Source organism: Phyllostomus discolor, chromosome 10 (genome assembly GCF_004126475.2).
Source record: "Phyllostomus discolor isolate MPI-MPIP mPhyDis1 chromosome 10, mPhyDis1.pri.v3, whole genome shotgun sequence".
In the NCBI taxonomy this organism is placed as follows: Eukaryota; Metazoa; Chordata; class Mammalia; order Chiroptera; family Phyllostomidae; genus Phyllostomus; species Phyllostomus discolor.
Window position 1 is genome coordinate 56,821,658 of NC_040912.2, and position 19,497 is coordinate 56,841,154.

General features: G+C 39.2%; 1 non-coding gene across 1 annotated transcript; it reads left to right on the plus strand.

Annotated features, from left to right (window-relative positions):
* Window positions 1-12,827: 12,827 nt before the first annotated feature.
* LOC114508314 lies at window positions 12,828-12,931 on the plus strand. The gene has a single exon (XR_003685543.1). It is a non-coding gene; the product is annotated as a U6 spliceosomal RNA (small nuclear RNA).
* Window positions 12,932-19,497: the final 6,566 nt, after the last annotated feature.

The following is a 19,497-nucleotide window of genomic DNA, read 5'->3' on the forward strand; positions in this document are numbered from 1 at the left end:
TGCGCCCTTCCCCTAAATTTCACTGTAGCGGTCTCTATGCTCTCGGGAAGCACCTCTTTTCTGGATTCATGGTGTAAGCTCCAGGGATCTCTAGGGGTTGTGCCCTTCCCCCAATTTCCCCACTGTGGGCTCCAGGAACCCAGAATCACCGCATCCTTTTCGGGTTCACAGCACAAGAGTCGGGAATCCCAAAGGGGCGCTCGTTCCCCTGAGTTCACCACCACAGGCTCCAGAAACCCACCAACACCCGTGCCCTTTCCTTGTTCAGGGCTGTGGGGTCTGGGTCTTCCACAGAACCACACTCTCACCGGGTTGGGGGCATGAGCGCATGGCCAGGTCACCATTGGTGGTGCAGCCTGGGGCACTCACCCTTCCCAGGGCTATGCGTGGGTGCTTGCAGCCCCTGTGTGATTGTCTCCCAGTCTCACTCCCATCTCTGTGCCTTCAAGCAACAAGGTCTCCCCTGGTGCTGCTCAATCCATGTTGTCCGGGGAGGGAGCTGTGACTCTGCTCTCCTGGGTGCCCTGAGGCAGACTCAGGAGCACCAGGACTGGGGGCTGCAACCTCCCTGGTCCCAGCGCTAATCCCTGGGTCCTTATTATCCTGAAGCAGTCTCCTTACCATCTGGTTTTTCAATGTCCGCTATAATTTTTGATGTCCTGTTTTCATAAATGTTTCGATATCCTAGCCCCTTGCTCTTGCTGCTCTGCAGATCTGCGAGTTTCTCTCCCCTGCATAAAGGAAGGGGATTACACTCCTTCCAAAAAAGCTGCCATCTTCCCCCCCAATTTTTTTTTTTTTTTTGCAAATAGTTCTTCATAGTAATTTCTTACAATCCTTTTATTTCTGTGGAATCAATTGTAATTCTCCTTTTTAATTTCTGATTGTGTTTATTTGGGTCCTCTCTCTTTTTTTCTTGGTGAGTCTGCTTAGAGGCTTATTGAATTTATTTAACTTTTCAAAGAACCAGCTCCTGGACTTATTGATGTTTAGAATTGTGCTTGTAGTCTCTATGCTATTTAATTCTCTTCTGGTCTTGGTTATTTCCTTCCTTTTACTTGCTCTGGGTTGTCTTTGTTGTACTTTGAGTTCTTGTAGGTGTAGTGTTAGGTTGTTTGAAATGTTTGTATCATTTTTGTGTAGGCCTGTATTGCTATGAAATTTCCTCTCTGGACTGCCTTTGCTGTGTCCCATAAGTTTTGGGATGTAATGAGTTCATTTTCCTTTGTTTTCAGAAACTTTTTGATTTCTTCCTTGATCTCATTCTTGATGCATTCTTTGTTGAATAGCATGCTCTTTGATCTCCAGGAATTTGAGTGTTTTGAGTTTCTTTCTTGAGGTTGGTTTGTAGTTTCAGTTCCTTTTGGTCAGAGAAAATGCTTGATGTGATTTCAATTTTCTTGGATTTGTTGAGGCTTGTTTTGTGTTTTATCATGTGATCTATCTTTGAAAATGTTCCATGTGCATTTGAAAAGAATGTTTATTTTGTTTCTTTGTGATGATAGGCTGTATATGTATCAGTTAAGTCCATTTGGTCTAGAACGTTGTTGAATCAGTAATATCTTTGTTGACATTTTGTTTGGAGGATCTATCCATTTTTGACATTGGGGTGTTGCAATCCCCTGCAATAATTTTTTTGCTGTCAATATCTTTCTTGTAGCCCTCCAAGATTTTATTTATGTATTTGGATACTCCTATTTTGGGTGTGTAGATATTTACAGTGTTTATGCCTTCTTGATGGATTATTACCTTGAGTGTTATGTAGTGTCTTTCTGGGTCTATTTTTCTGGCCCTTGTTTTGAAGTCTATTTTGTCTGATATGAGTATTGGTATTTCAGCTTTTCCTTCTTGTTCATTTTCTTGGAATATTTATTTCAAGCCATCACTTTCAACCTCTGTAGGTCTCTTGTTCAGATGTGAGTCTGTTTTAGGAACCATATGTGTGGGTCACGATTTCTTACCCATTCAGCTATTCTATGTTTTTTGATTGGAGCATTTAATCTGTTTATGTTTAAGGTTATTATTTTATGTACATATTCTGTGGTATTTTTTTCATATCCATTTTCCTCTGTCTCTCACTCTTTTTGTTCCTTTTCTTGAAGAAGTCCCTTTAACATCTATTGCAGAGCTGGTTTGTGGTGGTGTATTTTTTTAGACTTCTTGTGTCTGGGAAGCTCCTTATTTTGGCCTTCCAAATTTAATGGAGAGCCTTGCTGGGTAAAGTGGCCTTGGTTGCAGTCATTTGGTTTTCATTACTTGGTATATTTCTGGACTTTCTTCTCCGGGTTAGAGCACTTTTATTGAGAAGTCAGCTGTTAGTCTTATTGGGGCTACCTTGTATGTTACTTCCTGCTTCTCCCTTGCTGCCTTTAAGATTCTCCCTTTGTCTTGGAATTTTGCCATTTCAGTTATGTGTGTTGAAGTGGGCCTCTATGGGTGCCTCTTGGTTGGGACTTTATTTCCTGGATTTATGTGACTTTCTCTATTGTCAAATTAGGGAAATTTTTCATTATTACTTTTTCAAACAGATTTTTTTATCCCTTGCTTTTCTTCTTCTTATATCCCTATTATATAGATATTACATTTCATGTTTGTTTATTTGTTTTTTTAACAGCTCCCTTACCACCTGTTTATTGTTTCTGAGTCTGTTTTCCCTTTCTGCTCTTTCTGGATGTTTTTTTCTATCTTGTCTTCCAGCTGGCTGATTCAGTCTGCTGCTTCATCCAGCCTACTTGTAATTCCTTCTTCTGCTTTTGTTTTTTTTATTTCTGTGATTTTATTGTTCATTTCTTCCTGTTTTTTTTGTTTATAGTTTTTACTTCCTTTTTCATCTGTTGTAGTTCTCATTCAGTTCCTTTACTTGTCTATGTGTTCCTTGAGCATCTTTATAACCATTATTTTGAATTTTATATCTGATAATTTTGTTACCACCATTTTGTTTAGCTCTTTCAGTGGGGAGTCTTCCATTCCTTTTGATTGAATTGTCTTTTTTGTCTCTCCATTTTAGGTGACTCTTTCTTTTTTTGTTTTTGTGCTTCCTGATGTTTCACTTTGTTAGCTGTCTTTGTATGGTTAACTTTTATGGTAGGCATTTTATGGGGTTCAGTCATGTGGTCTCTTTGATCTCTTTGTCTGGATGCTCTAGGTTTGGCCTTTCTTTTGTTAGTGTGGGCTCTCTTATTGTACTTGTTTTTTTTTTTTTTTTTTTTTTTTTTTTTTTTTCCGTTGGTGGTTCCTTTGTTTGTGATTTCTCTCCCCCAGCAGGTACAGTGATATTCGTTGGTCTCAGCTATTCTTGTATGTGATCACTGACAATGGTAGGCAAAATGGATTAAGACAGGGGGAGAATATTCTATGAGTTTTAAAGTACCAATAAGGAGAGAAGACATAGGAGATTCTTTGGTAAGTATAGCATTAACTGTGATATTTCCCCCAAATAGCCACTTTTTCTAAAAGGTGAACAAGACTCTTGTTAGAGAAGAGCATGATTCAGAGCTGAATCCAGAAAACAGAGCATTTGTGTAAGGTTAGATGATGAAATATAGTGAGAGTGGAGGATAGAAAGTAGGCATAGTGTGAGAGAAAATAGTTAACCACAATAACAATAATGCTCAGGAATAAATTCAAGTGAGCTAAGATCAGGGAAGTTTGCTGTGTAGTATGTACAACTGTATGGAACTATAATTATTTACAATAATACTGGAACAGTACTAATATGACAAGAAACATACGATTTAGATAACCAGAATAGAAAGTACATGATTTAGAGTAGTGTGTTATTGGTACACCAGTGAAGTGAAAGAAGAAAAATTAAAATACAATAAAGAGAGAATAAGGAAAACCAGTCAAACAATGCAATTAAACAGATAAATTAAATGAGGAGAACTAAACATAAGGAAGATACATTAAAAATGCTAATAAAGTAAAAATAATGAAAATATTATAATAATACACATAAACAATAGAAACCCAGCTCTGTGGAATAAGAAAGTGAAATTTGTCTCAGCGTCTCAAATTTTGGGATTAGCCTTTTGCTCCCTCTTTGGATTTGTCTTTGAACTTTTTGTAACTTCACATCTTATTTTCTCACTTGGGAGAGGGAAAAAAAGGAAGAGAAAGAGAGAGGAACAAAAAAAATTAAATATCTTGTTGACTTTAAAGCTGTTCAGCAAATTCTGCTGGTCTTCCTACATGCCACAGGAAAGGGTTGACTGAGCTTCACTTTTCTCTCTTTCTATAGTTTTATGAGGATGGGGACCAGGTATGGGCAGCAACATTCACAGTTGCCCTGCCTCCAGCCCAGGGTCTTTGTGAGTTGCCAGGGTCAAATCAGCCACTCAATCTCTGAGTGTGCAGCTTGAGTCAACTTTGAACCCATGGTTCCAATCAGCCACTCAGGCTATGGGCATACATTGCAAGTCAATCTTGGGCACAGTATTCCACTCAGCCACTCAGTCTCTGGTCTCATAGCTCAAATCACCTTCAGGGTGAGCCAACTGCTGCTTTAGAGTTCCTTACAAAGCAGCTGCCCACCATTCTTAACAAGTGCACCACTCTTCACAAAGCCCAACCAGTCCAGAGACTATCCAAGTCAGCGTCCAACATGTCCCAACTCCTCCCTTCTCCAGGTGTGGCCTGGCACCTCAATTTCTCTGGTTCTGGCATCCACAGTCCAAGAAGATGTATACCACCTCTGTGTGTCTCCCACTTCATGTCTATTCCCCCCAGTGACTTCCAGCATCCAGGTCTCTCCTTGTGCCGGGCTGCCCTTCCTGCTCTGGTAGTGGAGGGAGCTGGTGATCTAACTCTTCTCTCCATATCATGTGGCAGGGGCTGGGCCAGGGGCCACAGTGGTGTAGGTCCCTGCCCAGATCCCAGGGACCTTACTGTCCTGGCACAATCTCCTCACCATCTGTTTTTCAATGTCCTCTGCAATTTTTTGCCTCTAAACTTCATATAAGCTGGGATTCCATTGACTGTCCACTCTGTTTCTCAGAAAATCAGCTAGGTGTTCCAGCTGGGGACAGGGAGAACTGGGCTCTGCTCCCATCTACCTCACTGCCATCTTCCAGTGTTTGCCATTTTATTCTTTAGAAGTATGTTCTTTTATCTACTTAATGAAGTCTCTTTAACATTTTATAGTTCTTATTTGGTGGTAATGACTCTTTTAGGGTTTTTTTTTTTTGTATCTGGGAAGCTTTTTATTTTTTCTTCATTTTTAAATGATATCATTACTGGGTAGTGAAGCTTTAGTTGTAGGTCTTTTTATCACGTTGAATATGTTGTGAAAATTTCTTCCAGACTAAAATGTTTCTGTTGGGAAATCAGTCATCAGTTTTATGGAAACACCTTTGTAGGTAACTAACTGTCTTTCTCTTTCTGCTTTTAGTATTTTCTGCTTGTCTTTTACTTTTGGCATTTAAATTATGATATGTCCTTCTGTGGATGTTTTGAGGTTTATTTTGTTTGGGACTCTCTAAGTTTCCTAGACTTGTGTTTCTTTTTTTGTCACCAGGTTAAGGGATTTTTAGTCATTACTTCTTCAAATAGTTTCTCAAACCCTTGGTATCTTCCCCTGTAGTACCCCTATTAAAAAGATGTTAACTTATATGTTGACCCAGAGGCCCCTTAAACAACTTTCATTTTTTCAATTGTTTCTTCATTTTCATTTCCAAAACTCTAATTTGGACTTTTCTGGCTCCTTGTCTTCCAAATCACTAATTTTGATCCTCTGCTTTATATGTTAATTTCTTCTAACAAATTATCCATTTCAGATATTTTACCTGTTATTTTTATGGTTTCTATGTCTTTTTTAAAGCCCACTCTCTTTTAAAATTTTTAAGTAGTTTATTTTTATTGTATTTTTATTTCCCTTTATTCCCCTTATAATTTTTCACATCCACCCAGCCCTCCCTCTGTAGTCACCACATTGTTGTCTGTGCCCATGAGTTCTTTTCCTTTTTTTGCTTGATCCCTTCCCCTTTCCAAACCCTGCCCCCTAAGAGCTATCATCTTGCTCTCTACCTATAAGTATCTCTCTATTTTGCTTGTTAGTTCAGTTTATTCATTAGATTCTACATATGAATGAAATCATGGAATTTGTCTTTCTCTGACTTACTTATTTCATTTATCATGATATTCTGCAGTTCCTATCATGCTGTCATAAAGGAAAAATTTCTTTTTATTTATGGCTGAATAACATTCCATTGTGTATATGTACCATAGCTTTTTTATCCAATCAGGTACTAATGGACACTTGGGCTACTTCCAAATTTTGGCTATTGTGAATAATGTTGCAATGAATATAGGGGTGCATATATTCTTTCAAATTGGTGTTTTAGGTTTCTTTGGATAAATTCCAAGAAATAAAATTTCTAGGTCATAAGACAGATCCCTTCTCACTGAGTTGATTTAAACTTTTAAGTTTCTTGAGCATCCTTATAATTATTGTTTTGAACTCGGTATCTGGTAGGTTGCTTTCATGCATTTCATTTAGTTATTTTTCTGGGGATTTCTCCTGTTCTTCATTGGTGCATATTTCTCATCTCTCTGTTTTGTCTGCCTCTCTGATTTTTTTCTGTGTATTAGGTATATATGCTATATTTCCCAATCTTTGTATGTCAGCTTTATAGTGTAGGTGTCCTGTGGGGCTCAGTGCACATTCTCCCTGACCACCTGACCAAGATGCTCTAGGAATGTTCCTTGTGTGTATTATGTGAGCCCTCCTGTTGTAGTTGAGTCTTAATTGCTGTTGGCTTGACTATTTGTGGATTCAACCCTCAGGCTTGTTGACTCTTAGGATTGACCTCAGCCACAGAGTACAAGCTGCTGTGCATGTACTGATTCCACAAAGTGGAATTTGCTTCAGCAAGGTTTGGTGCCTGCTGAAATCTGCCTTTGGATATGTTGCATGTGGAGCTAACTGGGTCATGCTCTAATGTAGTCTGAAGCCTGCCACTGTGTATATGTGTTTTGAGGCCTCTTGGAAGGAATTCTGGTGCAGATAAATGTCAGATGCTGCCTGTGGCCAACTCTAGGCAACCTATTTGGAGCTACAAAGTGATTCGCAGTTTGTGGCTGCCTTTGCTGGGTCTTGGTTTGCATGGATAGGGCCAAGCTGCACACCAGGGCACACCGGGCAGAGACAAGTGGAATTTTGTCCTGTTCAGCCACCATCTTGGATCCAGAACAAACTTTATAAGTTACTCTGAGGGTGGAATTGAAAGCCTAAGACAGGGATTTAACGATTTTTTTCATGAATTTTATCTATTACATTATATTAAACAACACACCTGCACACATATGCTCACACAAATTAGGGAAATTTAGGTTCTTTATAAGGCTTCATGCATACATAATGCAGGCACAGGATCCAGCTCCAATCCGCCCCTGTGAAATTCCCACTTTTGTTTTATAGACTTGACTTACTCCACCATTAAGATAATCACCTGAAAGAATGTAAACACCTGCCCTAGTCTGAACTCACATTCTTACTAACTGAAACTCTAGCCTTGGTCACAAGCTTTAAAGAATGGGTCTCTCCCTTGAGAGACCTGCCTCTTTGAAACTTTATAAGGTGCACTGCTTTGACAAAAATTTTCCTTTCTTTTGTTAAAAAGAATTTCTGTTTTTTAATTTTGAACTTGCAAAATTCTATACTAGTGAAAGACATTAAAGAAAACCCCAATTAATGAATTTACTTAATTATTAAGGAGAGTCAAATTACATGTTCCAAATTAAGGCAACAGCTATCACCACCTGTCCTATATCCTATAAGGAGAACTAGTGTTCAGATCAATGAAAAGGAGGCACATAAAAGACCAATTTTGTCATTATAAAATGTCAATCCTTGGTATACTGTAGTTACTAATGTGGAATAATGTATTTTAGAAGGTTTCTTCACAAGGGTAAAAAAAAAAGAATTTGCCATTGAAGCCTGAATTTACCAGGAAACTGAATTAGCTGAAAAAGCATCATATTCCCAAGCATTTTTTGATAAATTCTTGGTGTATATACAGTCATTAGATTCTGATGTGCAAACACTAAATATGAAAATAATAATCATATAGAATTTAATCAATTCCCTCAAGTGGATTAATAATTACTGGAGACAAACAAAGAAAGCTATACAGAAAAAGCAACCTCTTCAAAATATGCAGGCAAACTGAAGTTTGTTGCCACAACTTTTCCAATTCCTTTGTAACCAAATCTTTGACTATATAGGTATTGAATATATGTAGGTTTAGTTGTGAGTATAAAAAACAGAATTTATTCTCAAATTATTATTTATTTATTAATTATTGAATTATTTCTCATATTATCAAACTGTAACCTGTTTTTACCCCACCCTGTATATAAGGGTTATACATTTTTAAATTAAACCATGGCATTGACAGAATTATTTGTAAATGATCTCTAAAATTCATTGCAACATAATAAATAAATTTGTATGAATATCAAAAAAAACCCCTCTTGGAATACATCCCATAACTGAGTCAGACATAATACAATTTATTTATGGTTCTAGATATCAATAATTTAGCTGCACACATTATACCATGCACATTCAGTAAAAACTACTTCTTCAGAAAAACATATTTCAATAAACTTTTTTAAAGATCAGAAACTCAGGGATTATTGGGGGGGAATCCCCAAAAGTGGGAGAAATACACCAGAAGAAATGCATTTTCATTGATTGTTACCAATGGTAGGATATTATGCAGTATTCACACTAGGTGTCACCAGTAGCAAAATCAAAATCCATCCACCCTATGCTCATTAATGCATTAGTTGTTGGGGATTGGCTCACTATGTGTTTGTGTGGTGAAGGTCTTGGACCTTCCATTGGGGTCAGTTCACAACTGAAATGATTCAGTAAGTTGCCTTAACAATTACTATTCTTACCAAACCTATTTCTCCTGAACCTTTGCTGGATATTTAAAATGCCCACACATTTGTTGAAAACCCACGTCATTCTCCTTATTTCTCTGCTGTCCTTGTTCATGGAAGCTCAGGAAGAAAGAGAGACACCCTACTTTCCTCTCAGTCTGAAAATAATGTAAATATTTGGCTTAATTACTGAGGCCTCAAATAGTCAGGCATTTCACTTTATTTTGTTGTTAAAAGATACATTTATTGGGTCAAAGAAAGGTGTTTTTTTTTACTATCTTTATGAACTGGTGTTTAGTTTGATCACTAAAATTAGAATGTAGCATATACCAGTGATGGCAACTCCCTACTACAGGAGCTAGCTACCTGACCCTCCTAATCAGGGTAGTCATGCTAATGACCAAGGCCTCTGGAAACTTTCAAAACCTCAACACAACACTCAGGGCAGCCATTGCTCTGTGGGCATGGATACAAATTGTCCATCCATTTTACCATCATTGCATATATAACAATAAAGTATTGATTAGTATAATAAATTAGCTCTTAAATTTACCTTTTTAAAAATTATTTATTTATTTATTTATTATTATTTTTAGAGAGCGAGAGGGAGAGAAACATCAATGTTGGTTGCTGGGGGTCATGGCCTGCAACCCAGGCATGTACCCTGGCTGGAATCGAACCTGTGACACTTTGGTTCACAGCCCGTGCTCAATCCACTGAGCTACTCCAGCCAGGGCTCTAAATTTACCTTTTAAAACTTAGTGCTTGTTGATGACTTAAGTTTTTCTTTTGCTAATACTCAGCCTTGACTCTCCATTTTAGTATTCTGTCTCATTTTTCCTCTGGCTGATCTTGAGTGCTGTCTGGGTGTTGGGGGAGTGGGCTGGTTATGTGACCATAAGGTAGAAGGTCTTGGAGGCTCTCCCTATTATCTGTGTAATATTCTTTGTATCCAAGTTGTCCTTTCCCTATTGGTACCCAAAGCTTGAAGTCTTGACAGATGAAAATATAGTTTGTGTTTTCAGCTCAGCTGATGCAACGTGGGTATCATCATTCATCTCCCACTGGCTGAATGGTCTCCTCTCTGCTCCTGGTGGCCATGGCACACCATGTCTCTGTTATACCCTCTATCCAAGCCCACATCCAGCAGACTGCCATAGTGTGGTCTCACATTGTCCTACTGCAGCCTATGGGAAGCTCAAAGGTGATAACTAGGGGCTCTTTCTGTCTTACCATATTATTCTGCTCCTTTATCTGGGCTTAGAATGTACTATGTTGGCACTGGGCTTTAAGCACTGAACTTTGAAAATCATGAATGGGGATGCTGGGAACATAACTCTTTCCTATACCTCTGAATGACCCCAATTTATTTAACTCATTTTAGCTTTCTGGGTTAAATATTATTTTGGGAAATATGTCCCTACCTTACCATTTTCTACCTACCTCTCTTGTTTCCTAAACTCCAGGGAGAAGGGATACTTCCTGTCAAGATGGTGATGTAGGTAACACGGCTTCATCTTTGCACAACCACACTCAAAATTACAACAAAATTACAGAACAACCATTATTCATAACTGCCAGAAATTCAGCTGAATGGAAACTCCTACAACTATCGAATTAAAGAGGACACCACATCAAGCTGGTAGGAGGGGCAGGGACATAGAAAAGGCTAGTCCCACATTCATGTGTGGTAGATAAAAATCAGAAGGGACATCTGGGAGTGAGAGGTCCAAGCCTGACACCAGGTCCCCATCCCAGGGTTCCAGTGCCAGGAAAGTAGGCCCCCATAAATTCAGGCTGCAAAAAACCAGTAGGGACTGAGATGTGGAAGATAGAAACTTTTGGAGTCCAAAGAAGTTACTCTGAAAGGGTTCATGCCTGGGCTTACTTGTACTTCCACTGAGCTCCAGCACAGGGGCAGCAGTTTGAAAGGCGCCAGAGGCATTCAGGAAGAACTGAAGTGTCTGGCAACAGGGGTAGAGCTGGGGGCAAGTTTCTCTCACACAGAAGTGCTAGCAGAGGCCATTGTTCCTTTTGTGAACCCTCTCCACACAGAGCTGGTAGGCAGGTGCCATATCAGAGACTACAGAATCATGGCTCACACTGCTTCCCCACTCTGGTGATACCATGAGGCTCTATTCTTTTGGGTCCATCCAAGCTATTTCCAGTGGCTTTTCCATATGAATGGCTTATTCTTGGCTCATGCTTCAGATTTTCCTAAATTATCTCAACAAGCAGCATATGGTATCAGGAAGCCCCATATCATTTACCAAGTGGCCCCAAACCCAGCACTATCAGCAGCTAGCCTTGGTTCACAGCTGACCTCACTTGGGTACCTCCAAGACCAGCACAATTAGCAGCCATCTGCAGGTCACTTTGTAGCTTATGCCTGCTGTCCCCAGAAGTACATAGGCAGTGGCTGACCTTAGCCTGAACTTTCCAGCAGCCTCAGAACCTGTACACCTAGAGGATAACCACAGACCATGTTGGAGCACTACCACCTAACTATTTCCACAAGTGACACTCTTAAGAGGTAGACTCAGAGGGCACCAGAGCACTGCTGAAGTAAGTCCTGCACTGTGGAGTGGCCCCTACACAGATGATCCTTCAAAGTGATCCAAGGTTGGTGGACAGTGGTTACAGCCAGCCCTTGCAGATGATTGGACTGGGTAAATTCCTCCCATTGAACTGAAAACAGCAGTCAAGTCTCAACAAAAATAGGAGGATGTACACAGCCCACACAGTGAGTGAACCTCAAGTATCCAGCTTGAGATAGGGGAGGCTGTGTCAGTGGATCCTCCAGAACACCTACTAAATAGGGCCACTCCACTAAGTCAGAAGTCATAGCAGCTCTACCTAATACATAGAAACAAACATGGGGAGGCTTCCAAAAATGATGAGACAGAGAAACATGGCCCAAATAAAAGAACAGAACAACACTATAGAAAAAGAACTAAACAAAATGGAGACAGGCAATCTACTGGATGCAGAGGTTCATAACACTAGTTATAGGATGTTCAATGAACTCAGAAGAAGAGTACATGAATTCAGAGAAAACCTCACCAGAATTAAAAAAGGACATGGAAACTATAAAAAAGAACAGAACTAGTAAGAAATGAGGGAGACACTAACTGAAGTGAATAATGGCTTGCAGAGAATCAACAGTAGAGTGGATGAAGCCAAGAATAAAATCAGTAATTTGGAAATATAGGAAGAAACAGAAACAAAACAAAACAAACAAAACAACAATAACAAAAAACCCTGACCCAATCAGGACAGTAAGAAAAGAGAGCATGAAATTGAAAACCTATTTGAAAAAAAAAAAGAATAACGACAGAAAAATTTCCATAACTTGGTGAAGGATGTAGACATACAAGTCCAGGAAGTGCAAAGAATCCCAAACAGAGGAACCCCAAAAGGCCCACAGCAAGACACAACATAATTAAAGTGCCAAACGTTAAAGACAAAGAGAGAATATTAAAAGCAGCAATTTAAAAAGCAGTTAGTTACCTACAAGGGATCTCCTGTAGACTGTCAGCTGATTTCTCAAAAGAAACTTTGCAGGCTAGAAGGGATTGGCAAGAAATATTTGGGATGAGAAGCATGATCCTACAAGAAATATCACTTTACCAGTAAAGCTATCATTTAGAATCAAAGGACAGATAAAGAGCTTCCCATACAAGAAAAAACTAAAAGAGTTAATCACCACCAAACCAGTATTATATGAAATGTTAAAGGGTCTTGTGTAAGAAGATTAAAAATATAAACAATAAAATGGCAATGAATACCTGTCTATCATAATTGAATTTAAAAAAAAAAAAACAAAATAAACAAGCAGAAAAGAAACAATCATAGATACAGAGACATGTTTATGGGTGCCAGATGGAGGGGTTTGGGGGAATGCGAGAAAAAGATGAAGGATTAAGGAATACAAATTGGTGCTCACTTTGGCAGCACATATACTAAAATTGGAATGATACAGAGATTAGCATGGCCCTTGCGCAAGGATGACATGAAAATTCGTGAAGCATTCCATATTTTTATGGAACTGACTTGTCATCTGGCAATTCCACTGCTGGGATTATATCCGAAGAACCCTGAAACACCAATCCAAAAGAACCTATGTGCCCCAATGTTTATAACAGTACAATTTACAATAGTCAAGTGCTAGAAGCAACCTAAGTGCCCATCAGTAAATGAATGGATCAGAAAACAAGGGTACATTTACACAATGGAATACTCCACAGCAGAGAGAAAGAAGGAGCTCCTACCCTTTGCAATGGCATGAATGGAACTGGAAAGCATTATGCTAAGTGAAATAAGCCAGGCAGTGAGGGTCAAATACCATATGATCTCACCTTTAAATGGAACCTAAACAAAATGAACAAACAAAACAAAATATAACCAGAGACACTGAAATTAAGAAGAAGCTGACAGTAACCAGAGGGGAGGTGGAGGGGATAATGGGGGAAATTGGAAAGAGTTTCAGGAACAACTATAAAGAACACATGGACAAAACCAAGGGAGGGTAGAAGCAAGGGAGGAAGAAGGATTGGCTGGGATGGGGGGAGTAGTAGGGAGTAAAATGTAGACAATTGTAATTGAACAACAATAAAATAATGAAATAAAAAATAAATTCAAGCCCTGGCTGGCATAGCTCAGTGGATTGAGCGCGGGCTGGGAACCAAAGTGTCCCAGGTTCGATTCCCAGCCAGGGTAATTCCTGGGTTGCAGGCCATAACCCCCAGCAACCGCACATTGATGTCTCTCTCTCTCTCTCTCTCTCTCTCTCTCTATCTCTATCTCCCTCCCTTCCCTCTCTAGAAATAAATAAATAAATAAAATCTTTAAAAAAAAAATAAATAAATTCAAATTGGCTGTTACAGAACAGTCATGTAAATACAGCATAAGCTATATGGTAGCCAAAGAATGTATATGCATGATCCACAGACATGGACAATGGTGTGGGGATTGCATGAGGGACTGTGAGGTCTAGGTGGAGGCAAGGAAGGGGGAACTATAGCGACAACTGTAACAGCATAAACAATAAAATCTAAATTAAAAAATAGTCCAGGGAGGAGAAGTGCCAGGCTTTCCTGCGACAAAATCTCCTGAGGGTAGGACCTAGGGGTCTATAGTTTAACAAGCTGTTCTGGTTATTTTGATATAGTTAATGTTTGAAAACAAACTGACTTTGGTAGGTTCCTCCTTTTTTCTAGACTTCAATGAAAATAGGTAATTCTTTCCCCATAAATAAATTTATGTCCAGAGTCCTCAGTGGTTGACCCTGATGTGTGAAAAATGAGAAAAATCTTGTCTAATCTTTACATTTTAAGGGCCAGGGCTTAGGTTTTGAATTAATTATGTAAACAAATCCTAATCTCTCTTTTCCTCCTACTTTTTCCTCATCCTCCCAACCAAACAGCTACCTTGGGCCAATGAGAAAGAAAGTCATAATCTTAGAAAGCAAAAAAAGTGCACTCATTCATTTTTATTTAGCTATTTAGCTCTTATAGTATGTAACAAACTGTGTGCAGCATTAAATGTGACCTACATACTTGACAACATGTGGCCAGATACTGCTAAAGTGAACATTTCTATCTGATCAATACACCACTCTCTAACTTATGACACTATTTTTTATCCTGAACTTCTTGGATTCAAAACATTGGAACCACTCCTCATTACCTACCTGTGGTATTTTATTACTAATTACAAAGGGTTCTGAGGTACACCACTTGCATTAATTCATGGTTCACATTTTCTTTGATGGCATGGTAAGATTTACCTTTCTCCTAATTTTTTTTTGATGGATAGAATGCATATTTTAGAAGCTCTAACCAGAAAAAAAAATTTCCTATTGCTTGTACCTCCCAAATTCTATAATATTTATTTAACAACAGCTTAACAACTATAATAATCCTTTTGTCCTAACTCTTGCTACTGAACAGCTGTTGACACCTGTGTCCTTATAAATTAATTGTTTCAGACCGTGTTGATGCAGACCAGTTGTTTTCAATTTAAGTGTGCATTAAAATTACTTGGAGGGCTTGTTAAATCAGAGGTAGCTGAATTCATGTCTAATTCAGTATGTATGGTAAGCAGAATAATGTCCTCTAATGATGTCCACATTCTAACACCCTCTAAACTATGGTTATGTTACTTACACAGCAAAGATGAGTTACTTTTGCAAATAGGATTAAAGTTAACTAATGAGCCTCCCTTAAAATGAAGAAATTATTCTGTATTGACCAGGTAGCCCAATATAATCAAAATGATAGTTAAAATTTAGAAAAGGGAGGCAGGACAGGTAGGAGTGATATAATATGAGGACCCAAGTCACAGTTCTTAGCTTTGAAGATGAAGTGATATAGCTGAGACAAAAAGATTGTGAGCAGTTCTCTCAAAGCTCAAAAGAGCAAGAAAACAAATTCTCTCCTAGAGCTTCTAGGAGGAATGAAGTTTTGCCAACATATTGATAACTTCCCAGTGAGATCCATTTCAGACTTTTTGACCTTAGGAATTACAGGCAAGAAAAGAGCCTGGCCAACACCTTAATTTCGGAAGTCTAAATAGAACCCCCGGTTAAACTGTGCCCAAATACCTGATTTATATAAACTGAGAAAATAAAAACAGTTGTTTTAAGTTACTCAATTTTTGGTCATTGGTTATACAAGAATAGAAAACTAGTATAATAGTATAGTCCAGAGACTGGAATAGACAGAGGTAACCTCTGGCAAGAGAAGAGTCAGTGGATCCTATAGTGGAGTTCATGTCTATTGTTTAGTTTGAGACTATAATAAGAAAGCTACCATTTATGAAGCATGTTCTGTATGCCAACCATCAAAATTGTCCTAAACGTTTTATACCCACTACCTTACTGAATCCTTGAAGTAGCTATTACCTTACTGTATATAGAGATAAATGGAAGCCCCAGATGATTAGGCCACACTCTGACGTCCTAGACGTAACAGGGCCAGGATTGAGTTATGAGTTTGATGCTAAAAGTTACACCTGAATCATTAGTGCAGGGTACCACCCTGAGCCATATAACCAATGACCAAAAATCATACTTCAGAGTTTCAGGGCTTTACTGATAACACAGTCTTTCAGTGATGACTGTGGCTTTCCCTGTGCATGAGCTATGATTTAAGAAATAGGAAATGATAACAATTACACTCACAATTTTGTGTCCATTCATCCTGTGATCTTTCCTTTGAGTCCTGCTGGCCTCAGAGTATCTGCAACATACGCTACTATCTCCTAAGTTCTATGCCTGGGAAAAGGACTGAGGTGAAGACATTATTCAAAAGTTCAGATCTTAAGGAAAAAATCAGTACTTTCTGATTTTAAAAATGCTTTATAAAAACATCTAAAATCTGGAAAAGAGAGTGCTTGATTAAACCATTTCTCTATATGAAATATTTCTTATAATTTTGCTTGTAATGGATGATTTCTGTACATTCACAGGGCAGGGGTGAGATTGATTTTAAACAGACCTACATGGTTGTGACCACATTCATAACTGTCTCACTTATGAATCTCAGCACACCCATTAAGTTTAATGAAGTAGAAAATGAAGAGCAGAGGGTTGTTAAGCTCTATGCATACATGCAAATACACTTATGTAAGTCTCAATAGTGGTGTTGTGGAAGTGTTCTCACCTCATATCCAATTCAAGACTGTAGGAGACCATATTGCATGGCATGGGCCCAGCTCCCACTTGGAAATGCACAGGACCCATGCCCACGAACAGGTTCTCCTGTGGGGAATCAGGCCTGCAATATGCCTATGCCGCTTTAAGTCTTGCTTTTGCTAAAACTCCCTCACCCTGATTTGCAGCAAACATTTACTGCAAAGTAACTTCCTAAAATCCATGCTAAACTTTCCAAGGATGAGTATAACTGGTTCAACTACTTTTCCCTTTTCATTTGCAAATATCCTTCTGTGATGTGATTAGCAGCATCAGCTCCTTTGTTTTCTGTAAAAGGTAACCACCTAAAGCCAACCTGTGCATAGTAAATGAGGACTATCATGTAATGTGCTGAGAAAAGAAATAAAGGTTCATCATGGTGGAGGTTGCAGTTTTTGGCTCCTCTTGAGAGAGAAGCTGCAAGCCCTTTTCCTCCACAGGACTTGGTAGTCCGTGTGAATGTTTCTCCTCCGTCCACAATGTCTCAGACCCCACGACCCAGGGTCTGCATCAGCTGGTGCCCATGAACAGGGATTCAGGGCTATGAGCCATCATTGTGGACAAGACACCAACTTGGTTGCAGTATGTGTGCATCAACCCAGGTAAGGACTGACGACCCCGAGTGCTTTTCAGGAAGGTTGTAGGGTGTGTTGGATTTCAGAGGAAAAGTGTTTTCTTCCTAGGTCACCCTTTCTCATGACTGCTTTGCAACTGTACCTTCTTTCATAAGCAGGAGCCCTGCCCTCACTCCCAAGCTTTTGCTGCAACCTCATGGGCACGGGTCGAGCAGTTAAGAGCCACAAGGGCGCTCACTGCTACACTTTAAAAACACCCACAAGCCAATCCCCATGGCACAACCCCCAACTAAGTCTGTACTTGGGAGAAAGAGCAAAGATTTTCCCTTTAATCAGCTTTAAAAACATTAACTAGTTACAGGACACTACAAGCATCTCAGCAAATTCTTTCTTTTAAGCCACCTCTTATGGTCCCTTCAGTTTTGCCTTTTCTTTTCATCCACTGGCATGAGGATTTAAGGGTGCAGGTGGAGAGCAGGCAAAATTGAAACTGGTTTTGTAATTGCTGTGCTTGTGGCCAGAAAAATTTCAGAGAAACTTTCTTTTATTTGTTAAAAAAATTCTTTAAAGGTTTCTGTGAATCCTCAACCATAGGGAATGGGCTCTCCGGGGAACAACGGCAATGTTTGAAGCTAGTTCAGCAGTTATGGGGCTGCTGAATGTCTCCCTGATGAGGGATCTTTAGACTTAGTTATTTAGGAAAAAGTTGGGCAGAAGGCGAAGTAACACGAGGTGGTGTGAGATAAGACTCTACCTCAGTGTATCACTCCCCCCTTTAGAGGATTTAATTTGAAAATACTGGTTTGCTTGGATTTTGTTTTTGTTTTTGTTTTGAAATGGCTCAGACTCAAAATATTTTGCTAAACCTCTGGTAAATAGAATAAGATCTCTAATGTTATTACATCATAAGGATTTACTCAGAAAGAATTTAAATTGATTGTTTAAAGAAAGGAATATAATCTCATTTCCCTCAGACTGTAAAAAGCACAGAAAGGCCTGGCTGGCGTAGCTCAGTGGATTGAGCGTGGGCTGGGAACCAAAGTGCCCAGGTTCGATTCCCAGCCAGGGTACATGCCTGGGTTGCAGGCCATAACCCCCAGAAACTGCACATTGATGTTTTCTCTCTCTCTCTCTATCCCCCTCCCTTCCCTCTCTAAAAATAAGTAAATAAAATCTTTTTAAAAAGCACAGGAAGAAAAATAACAAGAAAATGTGTCTTTTAACCACTCGGAATCTTCCTTATGGAAGCCCAGGGACTGCTTTAGTCCTAGGCACAAGCAGTGCAGAGCTTAGCATCCTCCCTCCCTCTTCTCCATCTTTCCTAAAGTTGTCAAGGGCACTAGATAATGAGACAGCTCACTTTTGAGGACACTCAAGGAATGCAGTAATCAATAAGATTTAACAACAACAAAAAAAAGTAAATGTATTTGCCAGTAGAGAAAAAACTTTCTGAAAGCTATTATCATAAATTTGTCAATCTAAAGCATGCTATAAGTGGGATGGGAGGTGTGATGTGTTGAAAAATATTAAGAATCCTCCTCATTTATGCCAGAGACATGACCTTTTATTGTAAAAATGAAATTTAGGTGTACTGTCTCCTGGGGAGAATTAGATAGTCTCCACAGAAGATTAAGTACTACTTTTAACTCAGTACCTGTAAACACTGATTGTTTCCTTGGGGAAAAACTGGCTATTCTCCCTGAGGGAAAGGTTAGTCCATCTAGTCACAAAAGGCCCTTGGCGAGTAACTATTTTTGTCTAAAACATATTTTCTTAGAGCACCCTCCCGTCTTTCCCATTTTCCTTGAAAACTCTGAGCCTAGGAACCACCAGGTCCTGAGAACAACAGGGTGATTAACTACTGTTTAAACTCATTGCAGCTTGTAGGAATGTCAGGGGGCCTGTCTTTCCAAGCTAAGCAAATTATTAAAGAATGTCCTGATTGCCAAGCCCTGAGGAAGACACCCCCATCTACAGGAGTTAATCCTCAAGGACTAGGTTCTCAAATAATTTGGCAAACAGGTGTCACTCATTACGCTCCCTTTGGAAAATTCAAATACATTCACATTTCTATTGATACTTACTCTGGTGGCCTATATGCATCTGCTTTAACAGGAGAATCTGCTAAAAATATACAAGCCCATTGGCTTGAGGCCTTTAGTCATTTAGAATGGCCTCAGCAAATTAAAACCGAAAATGGCCCCAGATACCTTGCATATTCTACTCAGGTTTTTTTTCAGCGCTGGAATATCCAACAGGTCAAGCAACTGTAGAATGCACTCATCATACTTTTAAAAATCTTCTTAAAAAACAGAAAGAGGGGGAGTCGTGAGTGCTTCC